This window comes from Corvus cornix, chromosome 3 (genome assembly GCF_000738735.6).
Source record: "Corvus cornix cornix isolate S_Up_H32 chromosome 3, ASM73873v5, whole genome shotgun sequence".
Lineage (NCBI taxonomy): Eukaryota > Metazoa > Chordata > Aves > Passeriformes > Corvidae > Corvus > Corvus cornix.
In genome coordinates, this window is record NC_047056.1 from 67,602,412 (window position 1) to 67,625,281 (window position 22,870).

The window sequence follows — 22,870 nt, forward strand, 5'->3', positions numbered from 1 at the left end:
CCCTTAAATTGTTCCTGCACTGTCTCTCTGTGTCTATTATCAATTATCCAGACATACAGCTGTGCTTTACAAGAATGTTTTCTCCTTGATGGGGGGAAAATCAAATGCCTTCTCTAAAATCAGTTCACAGATATAGCTGTCTCTAATGGTATAAAAAACTACGTTTGTTAGCAAAACTGACGATATAGGAAGGAATCAAGTAAAAAAAAAAGTCTCTGCAAGAAAAAGTAAACTTCCACTTGTAGTATAAAGCTGTTTTCAGGTGGCTTTGAAATTCTTCTTTTTCTTGGTATCTCCCAACCTGTTTTAACTTTAAATTTGATACCCATGATAATTCTAAAGCATATAGTCCATCATAGTACACATCAACGGACTGTGAGGATAAAGAGTTTTTGGGGCGTCATTTCTCTTAAACAGATTATTCAAAGGGTCACTGGACTAGATTTTTTTTTTTTTAATTAATCTGGGAGTAGAGAATGTATAAGATTGTACTTTATGTGTGTAGTGCTAGAAGCAAAAAAGCAAAGCCAGAGTTAGTAAAATACTTTTATTTGTCTTAAATAACCTTCACTAAGTGGAAAATATTAATTATATGTCAGCCAATAATTCTTGAGTTTATCTAACAGGTCCACAGATAATTAGGGAGGTAAAGAAGAAAAGCATAAATAAACAAAATTTTAAAAGTTGACACAATATTTTATAACACAATAAATCAAGCTATGTAGAAACCTTTAGCTATGCAAATTTTTTGCAAAGCTCAATGCATGCTCTGCTTTTTTTATCAAATGATTTAGTCTTTTCAATTGTGTAAAATGTTACATCAAATAAAGGACAGCAGAACTTTCATTCACAAAAAATGAGAAACACAGTATTTAATACATATTTAAAAGCTTAGATCAGTCATGATATTATAGAGACATTGACCTTTGTTTCTTGCTTTCCTCAGTAGGTGCAATTTTCAATATCCCCTTCAATTTGGGAGTGCAAGGGCATATATTTTTTTAATGAATTCATGTAAAATTTGTTGAAATTAATTTTTAAGTTAGCTACTTATTTTATCTCTGTGATTTATACTAGCTGAGGAGATAAATAATTACAAACACATACCGGCTGAGATGATCTGAAATTTTTGACCCCACTTAAGTGGAAATACTTTGACTGGTAATATTCAGATGTTTAAATATTCCTAGTGAGTTGATAGGCATAAGACTGTTCCTTCTAATAGGATGTTACATCATTAGGAGCTCAAACTTCTTTGAAAATCATTGACTCTAACTTTTGTAAGGGCCTTTGAAAGCTTTTTCTCCTGTTTCTCCTACAACTATTTTTCTCTTCAGGAGCTAAAACTCCAAAGTTCAGAATAGGTTTTAGAGGTGGGTGGTCACAGCCCAGTGGAGGAAGAGGGAAGTGGCAGAAGGCTAAGTTAGGTCACAGCATAAATCACATGTGGGGAGTGGAGAGGTAAATCACATTCTCAGCCTCAGGCCAAGGCTACCATTAGACTTTGAGTCTCACAAAGCAGCACAAACTGCTGGCTCACAACAAGCAGAGGTGTAGGTCCTCAGCCGTGCTCAGGCTGGGTGATTTGCCATCTCGCCTAATTTGGCATTTTTCTAAATATGCCTCTTAGAAAGCATAACATCATGGACACTTTGTGATTTACTTTTCACTGCATTTAAGAGATTTTACCTGTGTCATCTGTGCTGATCACTGTATCTGTTAGCAATATCCGGGAGTGTTTGTGTTATTGACAATGCACCGGTTTACACTCTTCATTCTCTAGTTCTGCTGACAGAAACCAGCCTATATCCAGTAACCCAGTTCTTCATGGGCCAATTTTGAGTACCTCCTGTTACTGTGTAACATTACTAGCAAAGAATAAGATCTTGTATGAGAGGGGTTGCACTGCTTACTTGAATAGAAGTTTAACTATTCAAGTTCATCTGTGCCTCAGATGACAATCATTGCATAATATGAGTTTCATGTAGATTATACATTAGTTATATATTCCCTAAATAACCATTCTAAACTCTATCATCAGGGTTCACAATGCTGAGTTTGCATTCACTTCTGCCCCTAATATCAATGAAAAGCTTTATCTTACTTCCATATGAGAAGTACAAGACCCTTAGAAATGTAATGTCAGTCAAATGGAATGCCTAATTCTATCTATTTCATTGAGTTATGCTATTCAGTCCCTCAGATTTCATGTAAAATGAATAGACAGGAACAGGAATTAGCATCAGGTTAGACCAGAATGTACTTGTTGCTCATTTACTATGGGTGCTGACACACCTATTACAACAGTTGCAGTGTGTTTTAGAGGCATGACATTTCTTCAGGTGTCAGTAGGGGGGAAGGGAGAGAACTTTTTATGTTCTGGACTGAGTGCAGGATTAACCTTTCCTAAAGCTCTACTGACTGAAGTGGGGAGGAAGGCAAAGCTTTGCCTGAGGACGTCTTCCAGCCTATGCCTACACACTTCTGTGAGTAGCTCCCCTAGATAATGTGATAGAAGTAGTATTGATATGGACCACTAAAAAATTGTTTCTTTTCCTTTTAAACCCAGGAACTTCAAAGTATGATGCAAGCATGAATGGTGTTTGATTCATGTGCCCAGTGATGTAGATTATGTAAGAAAGAAAAGTTCAATTTATTTTACATTTTCCTTTAGGTTCTCTTTGCTCATTTGAAGATCAGTCTCTCGGGTGCGTCTGTAAAAACATCCTTTGCAACTGTACTGTCTGATTTATTTACTAATTGTAGGAGAGAATTTATAGCTCCCCCTGCTCCCACCACAAACATACACAGGTAAAACTAGAACCTTCCTTGTGACACACACTAAATTTAATTTCTTGATTTTGTTCAGCTTAACTGCCATTACAAATATCTCCATTCCATGATTCTTAGTAGTTACTAGCACTCATCTAATGAAGTTGCATTTTCTTTTTTTCTTTTGGGAATTGACACATGGAAAAAACCCCAACTTTTTATCTAATTGGCCTTGACAGGATAACAGCAGACCTGTTATGCTGGCTTTAACAGTATTTCACTAGGCTCATGTCATTGGTAATGAAATTTGTCTTAGAATGTTGATGAATTTTAAACTACCATTGAAAAGGAAAAATAAAAAAAAGTAAATTAAAATTCTTACAGTTCAGACTGTACAATGGTCAGAGTTGTGCCTTGATCACCTGTCTTGTTACTTCATTTTTTTACTGAGTTGAGGAAAGACAGGAGTCTGAAGTGACTGCATGCATGTATGTGTGCCTCTGTGTGTTTGTGTGTGCAAGCATACAGATATTTATGAGTGCAACTCTCAATCTCTCCCACGGCTGCCAGATACCTTCCTGCAAAATACTTCCCTTAGAAAGGAACAAAGATTTTCAGGCTCATTGTCTACTTTTACCCAACACAAATCCCTAATTTTTTCTCTTCTTTTACTTCACCACTGAAATTATGCCACCTTATAACATCACAGTTGGGAATGTGAGGATGTAAATGGAATCTCAGATGCCCACCCTTAGTCTCCTTCACTTTCATAGTAGAAACTAGATTTTATTTTAGGCAGGAACATGGGAACATGTAAATACCCCAGGTTTTTTTCCTGGGTTTTCTGAACTCAATGCCGTGAAATTCCCCATGACCAAAAATCATAAGGCATTGCACTGCCTGGACAGAAGTAGCTCATGATGAGGTGGTAACTCTTCAGGCATCTCATGTCTCCATGGCAATACACAAAGGGGAAGGGTTTGGAGCTGCCAAATGCTGTGAAACACAGACAAAACAGCCCACATAAAATAATTTCATTTTGCAGACATGGATTCAAATTGACCTGGAGAGCTGTTACATGATGAACATACAGCCTAGGAGTGAGTTGAACACGTGAGAAACTCCACACAGCTCAGGAGCTGTTGTGTGACCCCTCCTGTCCTATGCAATAGACTGGACTAGTCACAAAAAATGTTTTAAAGCATGTGCCAAAGTAACTTCTATTAAAAGGAAGATACTAAAAAAATCCCAATATAATGAAATCAACCAACATAAAAAAAAAAACCCGACCAAATAAAGCCAAACTATTGATCAAAATTTTTTTGTGGTTTTCATGCTTTAAAAAACTGTTTCTTTTAATTTTTTTTGTATAGTTTGTATTTTAGACATACTTCCTGAGCAGCATAGCTTTCTTTTCATAACTCCTAACCTTGCCAAGAAAAAGAAGAAATCCTAAGTATTCAACATGATTCAATCCTTCTGTGTATCTAAATTATTACTTTCATGGAAACAGAAGTATCCAATTTTTTCTGTTCCTGAGCACACATACCTAATTGGCTAAGAAGGTACATTGAAATTCCTTTGGGAGACTTTTATACAGAAAAAGAACATCCCTTCAACATATGCAGAATCTAAATTGGAAGCAATCTATAGATGAATATTTAAACAGTTCCGAGACTTTTTTTCTTGGCATAGAACTTTTTCAATGTGAATTCTGCTTATATCCAGTATGGTTCCTCTGGCCACAACCATACAGCCATTTGAACCATATCTAAGAGCAAGTTTTTCCCTGAAATCGTTGACTATTCAGAAACTTAGTATCCCATGGCCTGCATTTTTTTTTTTCTCTCGACTCATAGCTTGAAACTAAGACATCCTACCATCAGAAGATAATAATGCTCCTTGGTGAACTTGGGGGAAGGTATGATGGCTCTGGCCGTGATAAAGTCAATTTCCTTCATATGGATTGGATTTGTGATTAAAACAGTGCTGATTACACACCAGTGTCTTGTCAGTTTATGAGCAGTGCTTGCACAGCATTGAGGTTTTCCAACTTTTTGAGGGTGTTTTGTCCCCACTCAGCCTCTACAGCAGGTAAAGTACGGGGTCCACAAGAAGCCAGGAGGGGATGAAACAAGTACAACTGACCTAAACTGCCCAAAGGAATGCTTCATGCCATATGGCATTGCTCTCAGCATTAAAAGCTTGGAGAAAAGATGGAGGAAGTGGGGATCTTCATGGTCATGGCATTTGTTTTTCCAAGTAATCACTGCGTGTGCTGAGGCCTTGCTTCTGAGGGAAGAGGCTAGACATCTGCCTGCCAACAAGAAATAGTGAATAAATTCCTTATTTTGCTTTCCTTGCACACACAGCTTTACTTCACTTATTAAACTGTCTTTATCTTGATCCATCCTGTCTTTTCTTTTCTGAATCCCTCTCCTGTCTTGCTGGGACCAAGCTGGAAGCAAGTAGCTGTGTGTGGGTGCCTGGCTGTTGTCTTGGTCAACCTACCACAGCAGGTTAAATTGAAGCAGCAGCAAGCCCTCAGAAGGTTAGGAATAAATTCACACCTGAGAGTAGGTGCATAAACTGCAATCCAGCTTTAGTAGTATATTTGAATCATTTTTTAGGGCAAAATTAAAAAGACACCGACCCTTGTGTGTTACTGGGAGAGGAACACTGAGGACCAGTACCAAAACTTCAGCCACCAGTGATTTAATCTCACCTGGCTGACTTCTCTTGGGAGAGGAAGGCAAGCACTCATGTTGCCAGGCACTGAGCAAACCTATACATTTCATCTGAGACATTAGTTTTTCTCTTTTCTCTGAAATGCATAAAAATGTGGACACAACACTGAAAGGATGCTAGTCTTGTCAGATCAAAACCTGAGGGGAAGATGCGGAACTAGCAATGCACATAGGCTTCTAGTTATGCTGGTAAAATCAGTGCTGGAGAAAGAAAAGAAAAAAGTACTTTTTTACAGGGGGAGCAGGGCAAATAGAGAATCACTATGTGTAATGCTTCAAAGTCAGCCACCCTGAAAGGAGTACTGCTACAATAAACACTTTGACTTTTTTGGGTACATAAGAATAAACTCATACTCCATAGTTTAATGATGGGGTTTCGATAAACCACAAACCACACAAGATTTGCGTGCACAGGAATTTCAGGCATACAGTGCAAATCAGAGCAATCCCTGTTTGTTAATCAGTGCAGGATCATAAACTCTGTTCCTGTGGTGTAAAACGTCTCCTTGGCTCGTATAGGAAAGCCCCTACTTCTCACCCTTGCCACTGGTTTTTAAATGGGAGCAAAAACAACACTTACTGATAAGTGCAAATACTTGAAAGAATGCCACAGAGATTTAAATGTTAAAACAAATCTCCTCTATTGATGCAGGAAGACTAGGTGTTCACCGGCTGAGTGATTGAGCCAAGGGAATTGTATTTAAACCTAACAGCATAATTATTACTTTCCTAATTATTTTCCTCCCATGTAGATACACACTAGAAGAGGGCAGGAACCAAACTGTCAAAAAGGGCTGGAGGTAATTAATACTACAAGTGAGAAATGTAGCCAGCAATATCATGCTTTCTCATGGCCCCTTCCTTGCAGACAGCAACAACAACATTGCACAAATGGCATTCCTGAAAGTGTTCCTGTAATGACCCTTTGAGGAGGAATACAGAAATGTTATGAGAACCTGGAAGGCTATTTCTTGACCCTTTTTTCTCTCAGAATTTCTGAGAAGCCCTATTCTAGATTTAATTTCATGCATTTTATTTTTGTAGCAGTCCAGTCCAGCGCAGATGTACCATGGCCATCGTTTGGGGCAATTTCAGCTGCAGATAGAAGGCAGAAGGAGAGAATAACACAAAAGCTTCCTCAACGCCCACGTTGATGGCATATTAAGTAGAAACTCTCATGATTGGTCTTATAGCTGGTAAAAAGTCATGCTGCTCAGATCTGCCATACTCCCAACCAAAATTAAACTATTGTCCTTTACAAGGTTTTATTTTCTGTATGAAAGAAATTATGGAAACAGGCTTCTTGCTGGGAGGTCAGTCGTGGGTGGATGTAATGAAATAATACCTGTGCACGTTCAGTAATTACAGAGGATGGTCTGGCTGTTAACTGAAATGAGATCTAAATTTTACATCCTGTGTTGCTGCTGCCTGATGATTCTGGACAAAATGTTTTACTCTCATTTCTCTATCAAGAGGATAAGCTTGTTCTTGCACCATGCAAAATCAGGTTTTGTTTTATGGTTATACAGCAAAAGCAAAAAAACTCCTATTTCTTCCCCAAACCAAATTCCTCATCTTCCAAGCATAGTGTGGCCTGTGTACTGAGCTATTCAAGAGAGACAGGAGAGATTTCTGCTGAGAGAAAGGGCACAAAGAAGGCTCACATAGCATTAACCAGCACAGCAAGTGTCCCTGGCTTCTGCTTGAGCAAAGTGCTCAGCAAATGAGATACCAGCAGTTTTGTCACACAGACGTAGTTGAAAAGGAGGTTGAATTGCTGGCTCAGTGCCTGCCTTTCCTGGAGTGGACATATTCACTTAAAGTATAATTTTCTAAACTTTTAGAAGAGTACTTTTGCTATGGATGTTTGTAAGATGGAGAATTAGTGAGGAGTCAGTTTGGTGGTGCCTCAATCTATCACACACTTGCTAAGCACAGAAATGTTTGTTGTCATTGAGGGAGCAACTAAACAGGTAAGATAAAGTTAAGTGATGCTTAAATGCCAGTAATGTACAGGCCATAGATGATGGGAAGAATTTCTGCTTGGAGCCGTATTAGAGCAGCATGCTCACATCAGCAAAACCCAGTAGGTCACGTGTCAAGCTCATTCTGGACTCAGACAGATGCAGCAGACTGAAGAGGAGCTGCAGTTTTCCCATAGAGAAGTTCAGCATGATAATGCTAGAAAGGTTTATCCATAAATTGGTGATGTGGAGTTCTGATATGCCTCAGATAAAAAAATGGAGTCATGGCTTCGGCCATATTTAGCTAAAGACAATGCTATATAAGAACTGGTCTCTTCTGCCAGGCCTGCATACAGCTGCTGCCTTCTGAGTGCTAACCCTGCAGAACCAGTGCAGCTGAATTGCAAAAGCTGTAGTCAAATACACCAGATTTAATTCCTCGGTTATGTTTCAAGACAGGTTGAGGACCAGCCACAAGAGGGATAGGGTGGAGTCAGATACACCATTCCAAGGAGTCCCACAAGTTAAAGGGGCTGTGACTCAGTCACCATCCCAGCATTTGTCTGAATGGCTGTGCTCCATCTCCTGCATCTCTGAAGTGTCCAGGCAGCATGTTACATCCATGCACCCCACATATAGATATAGATATAGATATAGATGATATAGATATAGATATACTGCAACTTTTGATGGTACTTAAATGTCCAGTACCCTCACTACAAAGCACATCAAGGAATAATCTTACAATTTACTATAGGATCTGGTTTTGTACTTTACAAACTCCGTGGCAGGTGATAACAGAGTAAAGCAGGCTGCATATGGTAAGCCTCAAACTTCACCTCATTCAGTGCAACTTCCCAAAGGCTTCCTGGACACCTCTCTTGTTCACTTGGGATGCAAATAGGCCTCCAGATTGAGGGGAAAGGAAATCTGGAGCTAGTGAAGAGCATAATCCTGACATGGAGGTGGAAAAAAGTGGTTCAAATCTCTGCAGTTTCTTTCTTGAACATTCATGAGGGGGGGAAGTTAATCAAATACCTCTCAGTGTTTTGTACTGGAAGTGAAAAACTACTGTTATTCTGTTCCAGCACAGATTCTTGAAAGCTAGCATGCCACACCTTAGGGCTATTGTTCAGATTTGCTAAAGAAAGGCTCTATTCACTCCTCTTCCCTGTGAAAATATAAGTTGTCTCTGCTTGAAAATCATCGATACTGTGCATCAAAGGATTCACCCCAGCTGCCTCAAATCCAACTCCAGTGAGAAGCCTGGTGCTGCTATGTTAACAAAAACGGAGCTGGAGTCTATTTAAGGCTTTTCAGCTGTGTAAGCAAAACTGAATACTGTTGCCTCAAAAGTGAGGACAAAATAACTTGCCAGGTCAGAGAGTCAACATGGTCCCTTCTCTTCCCTTCCTCCACTACCCTCATATTCCCCAGTCTGAGGAGACCTCTCAAGAGCCCTGGCCGGATGAGTGAGCAGTGGTCTCTTGGCTGCATTTCCAGGCTGGGGCTGGACCTGGAGCTGCGGCTGGTCTCTGCAACCTAACAAAGTGCTGCTCTCAGCTCTGGGGCTGCAGCCAGCACTGATGCTCGGGTCCCACCTGCCCAGGATGGGGCCATGGCTTCATCCTACATTCTGCCAGCCCCAGGAGAGCACCAGCTATGCACTCCTAGCAGTAAAACAGGGAGCAAAGTCTGCACTGTCTCACTTAATGGGCATTATGTAGAAGCTCCATCCAGACACACTATTTGCAGGGGGTTTAAAATAACAAGTGCTATGTGTTGCACACAGATTGGCCATATCAGACCTTTCTGTAGGAAAACAGCTGCCCTTTAGGACTTCTATATCTCAGAAATTATGTGAAGTAAAACAAGTTCATTTGTGATTCCTTAAGAATACAACATGCAATTCCTACTCCTCAGGGGAATAGATACAGTTCTCCTGGGAGATATTAGACAATATGGAAAACACTGTAGTTTTATTTTCCTAAACATATTTTTCAGAAATTTAGAAATTAAAAATATTGGAAAAATTACAGGAAAAATATTTTTTTCCTGTTTTCCATGTTGCTAGCTAAACTGCATATTTTTTGCTTGTATGTGAATGTATGGGGGTGTGTGTGTCCCTGTGTATGAATAACATATATAGCAAATCCACACTTCCTGTTAAAATTTTCAAAGAAAAATACTAGTTAAATGCAATAAAAATGAAGCATCCTAAACTACATTAGATTATTCATTATTTTTTCAATAATCTAAGTGTCTTATTTGAAGAGTTTTGAAGTTGAGATATATTTTGTTATAATTTTTTATACAATCATAAGAATGAAAGGAGAGTATTTTTTGTTATGTTTGGCTTTCAAAAATATATTCCTTTCTGTTTTCTAATTACATGCACATAGGAAAAAAGGAAGAAGGAAATATGTTCTAATTATATAGAACAACTTTCTTTTTAATTGAGAGTGGAAGAGAAATTCATTCATGGTGCTACAAAATATATGTGAGGCAATTATATCATCAGGACTTCTTTTTGTGTATAACTTATGTGCTATGGAAGTGGAGCAATTATGATATCATGACTTTTTGTTGTTAATTAGAAAATTAGTCTGCTGTTTGCGTAATTGCAAAGAGATTCTCTTTTATTCAATCTTTCTATAATAAGTATTAGAAGTAATTATAAGTAAGAGAATGAAAAAATAGCTTATTTGCAAAATAAAAAAGGCAATAGTGCTGCTTTGCTACTATAACAGCTTGAGTTACACACCATATAAAATGCAGAAGATGCCTCTTATGTAATGGTTTCAAATTCAGATTATATTTGAAAAGCACAGGAAAAAAAATCACTTTATGCTTGAATTGTAGAAAGGCTTGATAGTTTCAATTACACATGAGGTTCAGTACAAAACTAGAAAGGACATGATCTTTTGTTAATTATTCAGACCAAAGGCTAATATCCCCATTAACAGCGGACAAGGCACAAATTCAGAAAAGCCTTAAACATGATGTTGGTGTTCAAGCTTTTTGAAACTGGACAATACAGCTGTAAAATAGTTAAATGGGATGATGTGAGAGTTTGAAAGCAGGCAATGGATGTGTCAATCCCTTGCACTGAGTCTGAGCATGAGGAAAGTGGGACCCAGATACATCCACAGACTGACATGGCTCCTTGGACATCCGTAAGATCTGGACCCTGGCCTTTTAGTACTCACTCTCTGAGTAAGAAAAGGGAATAGATAAGAGCCAACCCCTATTTTGCAATGCGTCCCTGGTCAATGATTCTAGGTGGTTAAACCAGAAAGGAAAACAAAGGCTGCCTTTTAGATTTTCTAAGTCTCTTGCTCCTTACATTGACACAGTCTTGTACAAAAATCTGCACATAATAAATTACCAGGGTGTTGGGGTCTCCTCCCCCGCCATGTAGCCCTGGGAGAGGGGCCCTGAGGGCACAGACACGGGGTTTCCCTGCCCCTGCTCAGCCTCGTTCCCATTGGTTGGTTTGTGTTCCCTGCGCGGGCAGAAGGACCCTTGGTCCCGTGACTGGAACAGTTCCTCAGCAGAGCTCCGGCCATGCGGCTGGAGAAATAAACATCTCTCTGAAACATCTAGCAAGAATCTGTCTGTCCATATATATTTCCTTTCCACAGAACTCCTGGTTTGATATATGCGTGTTGCAGTATCCCCACTGCAACACCAGGGTATAATGTAGCAGTCTTTACTCTCCTTGTTTCAGCATAATTTACAAGTATAATCCAGACAAAATCCTTATTTATGGAGAGATACAACACTACTAAAAGTAGGAAAATTGTTGCTTTGCTACATTGTTTCTTTATAATTTGAAGGGAAAAAATTAGTTTACTATGCTTATTTGCATTAAGTTTTGTATTAGATGAGCAGTTGATCCCTGAATAAAAAAAGAAATTAATTTAAGCTGAATATCTTTCACACTAGCCATTTTTCTTGTATTTTCGGCGTCATTAATGAATATTTACAGATGTTCAGCCAAGAGTACATAGCCTGATGTTTATAGCCCTATTTTAAGATTTAACCTTGTAAAATCTTCCAAGTGGACATCCCACTTACTAATGCGACCATTTCAAATTGATGTTTTATGGTAGTGAGAGCCATGGCCACTGCTTACATGGCTGCAGTTTAAGCTCTCAAACCAAAATAAGTCTTTAGTTGCCACAGTACATTCTTTTGATTAAGGTTTTGCTATATTTTGATACCAAATCAAGAAATTAAACTCTTATATGTACCTAAGGAAAAATGTTTCTTGTATAAAATGAGACAGTTGTGAGCAGTCTTTCCATATCAAAATATGAAAACTCAGTTAGTGCCACATTCAACAAAATTAGGTGTTTAAACAGCTGCATTAAATAAGAATCAGTTCCAGCTTACTGAGTCTTTGGTCTCACATTTCTTTTTCTTTGGGAGAAAACTACATCAGACTTTGTTATATCTCATTTAATTTGCCATTTAAAAAACATGCTTTCTTTTTCTATGTTGAAACTGCTCTATGAAATCATTGCATGGCATCCCTCTTCTCCTTGTCCTTATCTTGAAGCAGGATGTATTTGAATCACTTGCAGCCCATATAGCCCTCAGGGCAGGATTTCAGGAGTGAGCCAGTAGCTCAGAACAGGTGTGGAACATGGCTTAGTTTAACCTCTGTGCTCTCTGGCTGCTGCACTGCCGTTAGGTCCCTAAAGACACAAATGCTCCTCTTGACCTAAATGATCTTCTTTTTGCAAGACATAATATGGCAACTATAGTTCATTGCCCTGGAGTAGAGGGCCCTGTCTGGTCTACTTTGGAGGCCATTTGGAAGATGAGAGACAGAAAGGTCAAGGCTATCTCTATTCTGAGGGATATTTTGGTAAACTCACTGAAAAATGAGGAAACATTGAAAAGTGTGTGTTTGGCTGCTAGAAAAGGGATCCTGGTTTCGGATCAACCTGTCTGCATAGTTTTAAGCTGGAGAAGGTCTCTGATAACAGGAAGTGTGTCAATCCCCTTCAGCAGGTCACTGTGTCAGTGCTTAGAGCTCTCAAGTAGGACGTAGCACCCAGAGACTGCAGTTCTCTGCTGGGGGAATCAACACCATCTGACCTTGAAGGGGAGAACTCAGACACCAGGCAGCACTCCCAGTTCACCCTGTGCTGTTGTTGTACCGCACCATCGTGCCCAAACCTGCAGGAACACAAACACGTACATCGTGCTCCAGGAAGTTCCAGCCTCCAAGTCAAAAGGTGGTTTTGACCCTCTGGCTCACTGAGTGGGAGGATACAGACCAAGAAGGTGGGATTGCTATACTTGGAAGGGATTTCCTTAAAAACTTCTGAAATTTATGTTTGCTTTTCTTGCAAGTACTGAAACTCTTCCTCCAGGATGAACAGAAGTTTTATGCAGACCAGAAGGAAACTGGTTTTGTTTAAGTGAGAAACAATAGAAATATTAATTCTAAATTCTTCTTAAACAACACTGTCTTCAAACTGCTGACCTCTATTACATATCCTTAGATACAATTCAGCAAAGTCTTATACCCACAACAGATTTGCATATCTTTTGGTTCCAGATTAAGATATATGTCTATTTTTTGTGTGGAAGCTGCTATTATTTCTGTAATCTGGTTTTATAAAGCAGCTTAACTGCTGTTTGCCTTTTTTCCACATCTATTGGTAAAACAGAATTGCTCTTGGACCCACTGATTTAAATGATTCTCATACCATAGCAATACTGCTTCAAAGATATTAGAATTTTTTAGAACTATATGAATGTTTGTGAGTTTGGTCCAAACATGTACAGATCTGTCAACATGTATTTAAGATGTTTGTGTCTTCTAGGAGAAAAAAAAAAACCGAACAAAAAACGCCCCAGTTTAAAGCACAATTCCTCTTTGAAATTAAACCCTTTATTAAAAAAACACCATAGGATTTAGTGTTTACTTTCAGTGATTCCATGGCACATATGTTCTCTTTATAAGCAATAAGATTTTCTTTTCCTAACTGCCACCAATGAGCTCAGTGTGTTCTCTGAGCTCTATTCTTTTCTTGAACCGCTAACAATAAAGGGTCTCCAAACAAATTAGGCCAGTGCTACATCTGAATAAACCCCTGGTATTCAAATTACGCCCTCAGTGAAAGCCACTCAGTCTCATTGCTCTTAATGCTTTTGAACAGGTTTTCAAGAGAAAATTTTACTAAAGCAAACAAACAGACATAGCAAGCTGTTGGTGACCAAGATCTTCACCCTTTCCCATTACCCATTACCATGGTATTTAAGTCCAGCCCGGGATTGTAAGTGAGGAGTTCCAGTAATGCAAATCTGCAGTCACACTCACAAATAAGACAGGAAGGGTTTTCTTGCTTTTTTTCTGTACTGCATTTCTATTTCAGGGAAACAGTATTAGCATACAACACCAGGCTGGGTAAGTATTTTGGGCTGAGAGCTCTTTACTCATCAAAGTATTTAATTGTCTGTGCCCTTCCAGCTTCCCAAAGAAGTGCCCCAATATGTTGTGACTAGGAAAAAAAAAAAAACAAGAGGAAAGAAAAATTATTAGAAATATCTGATCGGGTGATCCATAGACAAAGGGTTCAGGTCATTTACTCCTTTCTTTAAATCACTTGAAAAAGTCATAGAATCATAGAAACATAGAATCATAGAATGGTTTGGGAGGGACATTAAAAATAATCTAGTCCAACCCCCTGCCATGGGCAAGTTGCTCAAAGTCCCATGAAATCTAGCCTTGAACACTTTGAGGGATGGGGCACCCACATATTCTCTGGGTAACCTGTGCCAGTGCCTCACTACCCTCACAGGAAATACTTTCTTCCTAATATCTAGTCTAAACCTACCCTCTTTCAGTTTAAAGCCATATATGTCTTTTACATATATGTATATTTAAAAAGTGGCCAATATTTATAGAGAGTGTGTTTATAGACACCCATGAAAAAACCATTATCTTTTGTCAAATTGTGCCACAAATCCTTGTGCTTTCATTACACATAGACCGGCTATCTTCCATACACAGTGTATTCAGAACAAACCTCATGCCTCTTAAAACAAACAATAGAAATTAATTCCTCTCATGTCATGGAAATACTATGCTAAACTCTTGAAAAAACGAAACCTACTATCTCTCAGTGAAATTTATTTAAATCAGTAATTCATTTTTATAGGTCTGTCTTAAGGCATGAACACACAAATAAATATAACTGAGTTAGAGTAGCTAGCATTTGTTTTTTTCCACAGCATTGTGAATGTGCTGCTGTTTATCACAAAATGCTAATGGCCTCACTACCCCATCCACAGAAGCAATCTGAATAAGAAAAAGCTAAACAAACTTCAGCTGGTCAGCATCTGTTTTCAACGTACTTGATCAGATGCATGACTAGTCTGAATTCAAACAATCACTCTCTTTCTTCTTCAGGGAATTAAGGGTCAGCAAACCTTTTAAAATATTTAAATTACAGAGGTTTGGTTCTTAATCATACTAAGCATTCTATACAGCATATTATCTCTAGCTATTCTTTTATTTGCAGTTTGATTCTAATAGCATCTTTATTTGTCTTCCAAGTAACCTTCAGTGAAATAATAAATTCCCCATGAGTTCTCAGGCATTTTGTTGTTCTTGCAGAAGAAAAATAGGCACAACACTGGCAGTTACATCTGAATCTGTATCAAATGTGAGTTTGAGAACATTCCCCACAGATCTGAAACACAATCCTATTTTATTCTACATATAGCCTTCATATTGCTAAATTAATAGGTGCTTTATCTAAGTAAACATGAGAAAGAAGTCTCCCTAGAGGTATGCAAGGCAGCAATCCGGGTCAAATTTGCCTCTTGTATGTATTTACATGAATCCTATTAGCTAATGTAAGTGCAAGAAAACCGCAAGTGCACATTGCATTTGAGCTTATGGATGCACAGCATCTTCCCAGAGATCGAGCAAACTGCCTGTGATAATATATTTTAAAAGTTTCTCCAATATGGAATATTTTTGAGGCTTTTTTTGGTTACTAATGGAGGTTTTATACAATTTAAGTATCTCTGTAGACTGCAGACTTTTTTTCCACATGCCCTTTAACTATAGTCTGTGAAGTGCAACTAAAGAGGGGACAAGGTTGAGACTAAGTGAAGGGGACAAGCTGAACTAAAGACAATGCCTCATTTTAAAGACCAGCCATCCCTCTTGAGAGCTGCTACTATGTGTCTGCTCCTCTCCACATTGCCTTTCCTGATTGTAATTGCATTTTACAGTTTTGAAGAGGGCTAAGTTCAGCTTTAAGACATTCCAGCTCTGGTTTTAAGGGTGGCATAAAGAGCAAAGGTGCTGTTGACAAGAATTACATTGTTTCTATGGAAAACTAATTGATGGTTGCAGAGATGGCAGAGCACACACATTTTGGTACCCAGGTTATTCACTTATGCCCAGACAGAAATAGGCTGTGCCAGTGCAGGTTATTGCTAGTGTCATATCAGATCTGCTGTCAAGTCACTGCCCAGTTCTCACCTTTCTGCTAGAAATAAAGCAGGAGCAGGCTGTCTGTGCTCTCGCACTGGTGCCTGGTTCAGTCAGCCCACATAAAGAGGAGAAGAGGTGTGTAATACTATGCAGCACAAGGGAGTCTTCATTTAAACATCTATGTGCATCAATCCAGCTAATTCCAGCTCTTGTGCTCTTGGGTTTTATTTCACATTTCCCATTTATTCTCTTCACCTGGTTGAATGAGGAGATTATTCTCAGTAAGTGAGGTGTCAGTTCTGACATCAGAACATGCTCAGAGACATGAAAGATTTATGTGCCCTATGGTGGGATCTATAAAGGGAGGGTGGATGTTTGTTCACAAAAGATTTTGTAATCAGTAAATCTAGTCACTCTGAACTAATTGCTTTTTCATAATTATGTGTATAAAATGGAACAACTCCAGCTTTACACAAGCCTCAGTAAAATTTGCTGGATTGTATGGTATTTATTTAAAAAGTCTACTCAGGGTAAATGCTAAAAGTTCATGTTTACATAGGAGATATGGAGACTGAATTTTCCATTGGCAACCTGTGTATTTAATCCTTGTTCACAGAATACAAAGAATAAGTGATGTATATAATAGCTGGGATGAAGGAGAAAAGTATGTGTGTAGTTTTGTATGGAAAATATATGCAAGTTTTAGAGTTTTCAGTAGGTGTTGATTCCATCATGCAATCAGAATCTGCACAAATTCTATAGTGTGTAAACTTATCTCCTTCCTGGAGCTTGCCTTTTAATGTTAATATAAACAACCTCAAAGTAACATAAACCAGAGCATAGTGTTTCTCCTGTGCATGGCTATTCTTCCAGTTTTTCCTTTCAAGGCCATATTTTTTTTCCTCTTTGGGCCAGGTTATGTCAGGGTCTTTGCTACTGCTTGTTTTGAGGTAACAGGAACCTTATTTCAGAGTGAGTCGGACAAAATGGCTTTGCATCTCTCCACAGGGAACTACCACTTGACATGTCAGACAGCTAGCAAAGAGCTCAGGGCTGAAAACTGGCAAGGGGGGTTAATGGAAAACACTCAAAAGAGTGGGGTATAAAATAAAGATAAAGGCTTTTTTTCAAAAACTGAAACCTATATCATTTACACAAGAACTCTGAATGAAGCCACTTTCTGTTTTGCCTTACATGTAAGCAATGCCATGTGGGACATTTCCCATTCCTTTGGCAGTCTGGAAAGCCAAGGCAATACATCCCATTGGTTCCAGTACGGAGCTGCCTCCCCTGCCAGCTGGGCTTGATAGCCAGAGGGACACGAGGGCAAGGTCCAGGTCTGTAAGGAGAAAGGGTCCAGGCTGTGTGCAGCCTCCCTCATCTCAAGGAGGAAGCCAGCTAGAGTTGAAGTGACGTGAATTATCACTACTGTTTTCGTCTAGGTCTCCCTGTGCCTTTTTACAAATATTTTACCAACTAACCACTATGCTGAGTAAAGTTCATTACCATTCACTGAGCTTTTTTCCTGTTGTTCCTTAACACAAAATTGTCTATACACAGCAATCGCCACTGCTTACAGAATGAAAGCAAAATGCTGAAGGCTCTCAAGCTCAGCTGAAGAAGTATCCACAGCCATTTATTATCCCTCCCAAAATGGCACAGTTGAATGAATACCACATTTAACAAAAGCAATTTATTTTGGGCTTGAATACAGCCTGCCTTACACTCCAGAATTCCAGGCACACCACAAATGCTTCTGCTGGTACCTGACACAAAGGTTATTCCTGTGGCACTGGCTGACACAGGCAGGGCAGCGAGGTGCCAGACAGAGTTGCACCAAGATCCCCTGCCCAAGGGACAATTTTAGCACCAGCAATCTCACCATGTTAGCCTTAAATAGTATGTCTTTCCTACAATTCTGAATAAAGTAGTTCTATAAATTGGTTTATATCTTTGAGTATCTTTAAAAACATGTTGTATTCTGCTAGAGTATAGAGAATGTGCTTCTCTCTAGTATGGAAATTCTCTTCTTGATGAGCATTACAAAACTTTGAATTTCTTTCATCCTTCAACAAAAATAATTTTGTACAATTAGCTAGGGAACAGAGAAATACATCCAAAGCCAGCTTTTCACATGTATTACCTTATACAATGAACACACTTGTTTTACTACTCAACACTACTGGGAAACAAATACATTTCTTACATGATATGGCATTTAGCATATGTCAAGTTCTTTCCTAGTTGATTAATTAGTTATATCCTTTCATTTTTATTTTATTAATTATTAATAATATATGAATATATTTATTAATTATAAAATAATTATGCATTTCTAGATGCAATTTAAGATTTTCTAACTATTCATAGAATTCTAACCTGAGGACCAATTATTTCATCAGCCTTCTGTTTAACACCAATAGCTAAGATCAGACAAAATGCAAAGGTGACAAGCCTCAGATTTACATGTCACACCTTTAGAAGCATCCCTCCCCTAATTACGTATGTTTTTTATAAGATACATAACAGTATGTGTATATATATATTACATTCACCTTATATGTACTCAAGCTTTTCATCTTCTCAGTTAAACTGTTCGTGTCTCTGAGAGCTTTGAAAATTGACTGTCCTTTCTTTAAAAGATAGAGGTTTCTTTGGCTGGAGGGTTAGTTCTGCTCATAATACAGAGTGAAAAGCAAGAGCTCAAATTAAGTTATTTTTTAGCTATGCCTAGCGAACTGTTGGTATATGGATTTTTTCACTTCAGTCAGAATAAATTAATAACTTAACACTGAAATATTGATGTAGATGAAGATAACATTTAGAACTCATGATGTATTTCCAAAGCAATTTACAAACATGACATTAATTACTAATGAGATTATTTAGTTGCAAGTTATAATCATTAACTCATTATTTTTCAGAACAGTCATGTGACACAGAGGAAATCACCCTAACAGAAAACATGGAGTCTTCTTGAACCTTTTTTTCAGTAGTTTTCCTGAAAACTACTATGTCTATACAGCACTTTATCATTTGTTCCAAGAGTAACTACCAATAAGTTAGCTTTAATGCAATAACTCTTCCCCCATCTGAGAAGAATAATCCTTTCTTTCTTTTTCTACTTTCTTTCTTTTAAAATTGAAGGAATGGTGTTTGTAGTGTCCTTGGAACTTCCTTGATGTTTTAGGATTTTTTTCAGACCATTGCAAGTATTTCTGAAGAGGGGATTGTAGTGAAAAAGCGAATGTAATCCTATTAGTTCTTTTTACTTTGGTGTATCAGTACAATTATTGCACACTCAGTGTGGCACTTCTTTTCCCTGAAAAATCTTCTCATATCAAACATAATATGCACCGCAGTAGGTTTAAATAAGTGCATGGACTCATGTATTATGTGCACTGACTGGAACTGTCACTTGGTATAAAGGGTAATGTTGTCACAGTCAGGGCAGGGTAGTGTTACATTTCACTTCATGGGCAAACCTCAAGTGTCATCTCTGTAATGACGTCCTCACAGTTCATCTGTAATATGATGGACAAATAATACTAATAAAATAATGGTTATCATGTTGCACATATATACTTCTGCAGATCATAATACCCAATAGGCTGTTAAAGGCTATAAACAGTGAATTTTTTTGGTGTCTCAAAAATGTTTACACCTGAAAAAGCATCTTTTTTCAGCTGTGCTAGAGAATGTGTTCCACTATTTTCTCTTTTCTATTTTTCCTCTTCCTATCATTGTAGGAATAATTTTTAAAAAACTGAATTGGAATATTTCAGAAGATTAACCCAAAGATGCATTGCCAAAAGGAACTTGATAGAACAGAATTCCGCAGCTCAACAATAGAGTCAAGACTCAAGAATGGGAGACTCCTATCCACTGGCAAAAGATGGGAGATTTCCAGACATTAGTCTTAGGAGGTTTTTCCTGCACGTAAATCAAGCACAACGTCATGGCAGAGACGGAGGCAGCCAGGAACGGAACTCGTTGGGGGTGGAATTTTAGCAGCTCCTCCTATTAGGAGTGACTGAAGAACCACCACTATGGCCAGGGAGTAACCACATGGCTAAAGAGGCAGGCTGGAACCTGGAGTGGGAGTAAACATGAGTACCAGTATAGTCCAAGCACTGATATCATTGGTACTTCCCATCCTGCCTCCCCTGTGAGCATAAGAGGAGCCCGGTGCAGAGGAGCACTGTGTCCTGCAAAATGCTGTTCTCCCAAACTATCCAGTGCCTTGGCACTGTATCACACATCAGCCCCGAACATCCCTATGCCCATTCTTTTTTGCTACCATGTCAGACATTAAGCCCTCTTCTTACTAGGAAAAGTCTCTGGGACCCGGCTCTGCACACTGGGCAGTGTCCCACTGTGGCTTCGGGGAAATGAACACAAAGGTTATTGGTTCTTGTTGGAAAGAACAGCTCTGGTGTGCACCCTACTAAAACAAAGGGATTACAACAACCCCGTGCAGGGCTAAAGGCTGGGGGAAGAGTGGCTTGAGAGTTGCTCAGCAGAAAGGGATTTGTGAATGCTGGTTGACAGCCAGCTGGATATAAGTTAGCAGTTATACTTGAATTTAGAAAAGATCAAAATATGTTTCAAAAGCTCAAGACAGACTAAACTCAAGAACTAAGACACTCTCTTCTGCTCTTTCAGCTCCCACTAATACAGGGAAACATTAGGTGAGTGCCAGGAGTATCCCAGACATTGGTGACCCCAGATGCTCCAAGCCGTAGGAAAAGAAGAAGAGAACACTCCTCACAACAAGAGTGAAAGCCCACATTGACTGGTCAGCTAAGCATGAAACTCAAGAGCCTGAAAACTCAAAGTCTTCAGGATTTACGTGGTTTACTGAGTGGGGTGAGTTTTGATCCTAGAGGGGGGCTGGTAGAGGGAAGGCAAAAGAAATAATTTCTCAGATATTTTCCCTGCAGCTCAGCAGCAGATCTTCAGCAAACAAACCAATTTTTTCAGTGGGAAAGGCAGAAGAATGTAAAGGTTAATGCACTCAGAGTTTATTTAATATATGCCTTATTAAGTACTGAGAAGGCTCTGGTGGCAGCAGCTATATTCTCAGAGGAGAAGCCTAGAAAATTATTAGTATCTAATCCAGCAACAGATCACAGGTCATCATAGTACAGATGGGTTGGTTGATGCAGAAGGGGACCTGTCATGCTGGAATGCAAAGGAGGTGCAAAGTACCAAGCTAGACCCAGCTTTCTGCTCCAAAATCACAATGTGGATGCAGCCATCCTGACTTACTTGGCTGACAAACTTGAAATAAACCAAAAGCCATGTAATTGGAGTCACGGTTAAGAATACTATTGCAAAATATGTAAGTAAAGGAACGATGCCAGAATTTAAATAATTTAAGTGTATAATTTAAATAATTTAAGTGTATAATTTAAATTCTTTGCTGAATGACTGACAATGCTTATTCTATTATTATGATGCTGAATTCTATATATAAGTATTTGAAATTCATCATTTTTGTAAAGTCCTTAGAAATCTCTTAGAAACCAACTATCAACAGTGGAATGCCAACATCAGGCACTGATTGGCAGGGGGAGCTGGAATTTTTTTCTAATAATTATCCTGTGATTCAGAATATCTTTTTCTTTACTGAACATGTAAGTTAAATTTACAAGTTTATCAGCTATTTCTAGAATGCAAAAGCAGGCAGACTAGGCCAAATAAGGCCGATTTGTGCAAACATGTCAGACTGGTAGAACAAGGAAGATGAGTGGAAGTTGAAGGACTATTATAAAGCCTATCCTGTCAATTTTGGTGGCACCATCCAGAAGAAGAGCAATAATCAACCATTGTGAATCGTAGTTTTTTAAAAGTATGACAGCTGTCTGCTTGGTGAATCGAAACAGAGCTACTAGGAGAGAGTATTAAGTTAAATTCAGCTGTAAATGATGAATTTTGAGGGTAGCTAAGAATAATTCTAAATATTATAATCTGGAAAAATTTTCTGTTATCTTTGTATTTCAGGAATTCTCTCTTGAACTAACATCTTTCAATTGTCCTTTCAGTGTCCACATCCCAGTGTCAATGATCTATTGCTCATTCCAGTGCAAGCAGTTACAGATGTGTGTTTGACATTGTTTTCCAACCAGTGTTTCCTGATCAGTGCTTGTAGGTTAAGGAGAACATGTGGATAGTGGGGTTGATAAACTTTCATTGCTTTGTTGTCACAGCCTGTATTTTTATGTATCAGTTAGTTTAATTTCTAATTCTTTGCAAAATGTGTTATCTGCAACTGGATTGAAGGAGGTTTTCCTTTTTGAATGTTTCTTACTATTTTGCCTGATTCAGTACAACTCTTTAGCTGAGTTCACATTTCTGTTTCCAGTGATTTTGTACCTGGAGAAGATCTTTGCAGTAAAAATAAGGAGAGATTCCTCTTTACAAGACAGAGGCCTCAGCACAGGATCACCAGAATGTTTTATCCTGAATCAAACATAAAAGAGCTAATTAGGCTTTGCAATGACTCTTGTTTCCACAGTTCACTAGTTGCCCTTTCAACACATGCTGTGGATTTCCACTCAGTTTTAAGAGCCATCTGGTTCTTGCATCTCCTGCCTAGGGCATGATCAGCTACTTTCATTTTTTCCATGGTGTAAGTGGGCTAATATCCATGTATCCCTACCACACTTTAAAGTTCATTTCCACCCTACAGTACGTGTCTAGGTTTTCCTGCACATACTGTATTTGGCAATAACCTTTTTTTTCCCCAACTTTTTTTTTATTTTCCTTTTTATAGAAAATGTAGCTCTCATAAAAAGGTGGTGGACTGACAACTCTGTCAGATGAAACCTGGCTTATCTGTACAAGAGAAATAGCAAAAGGATATGGCAAAGCAATCTTCCTTTAGTGTTCCTAGTATCATGCATTATCCTTGA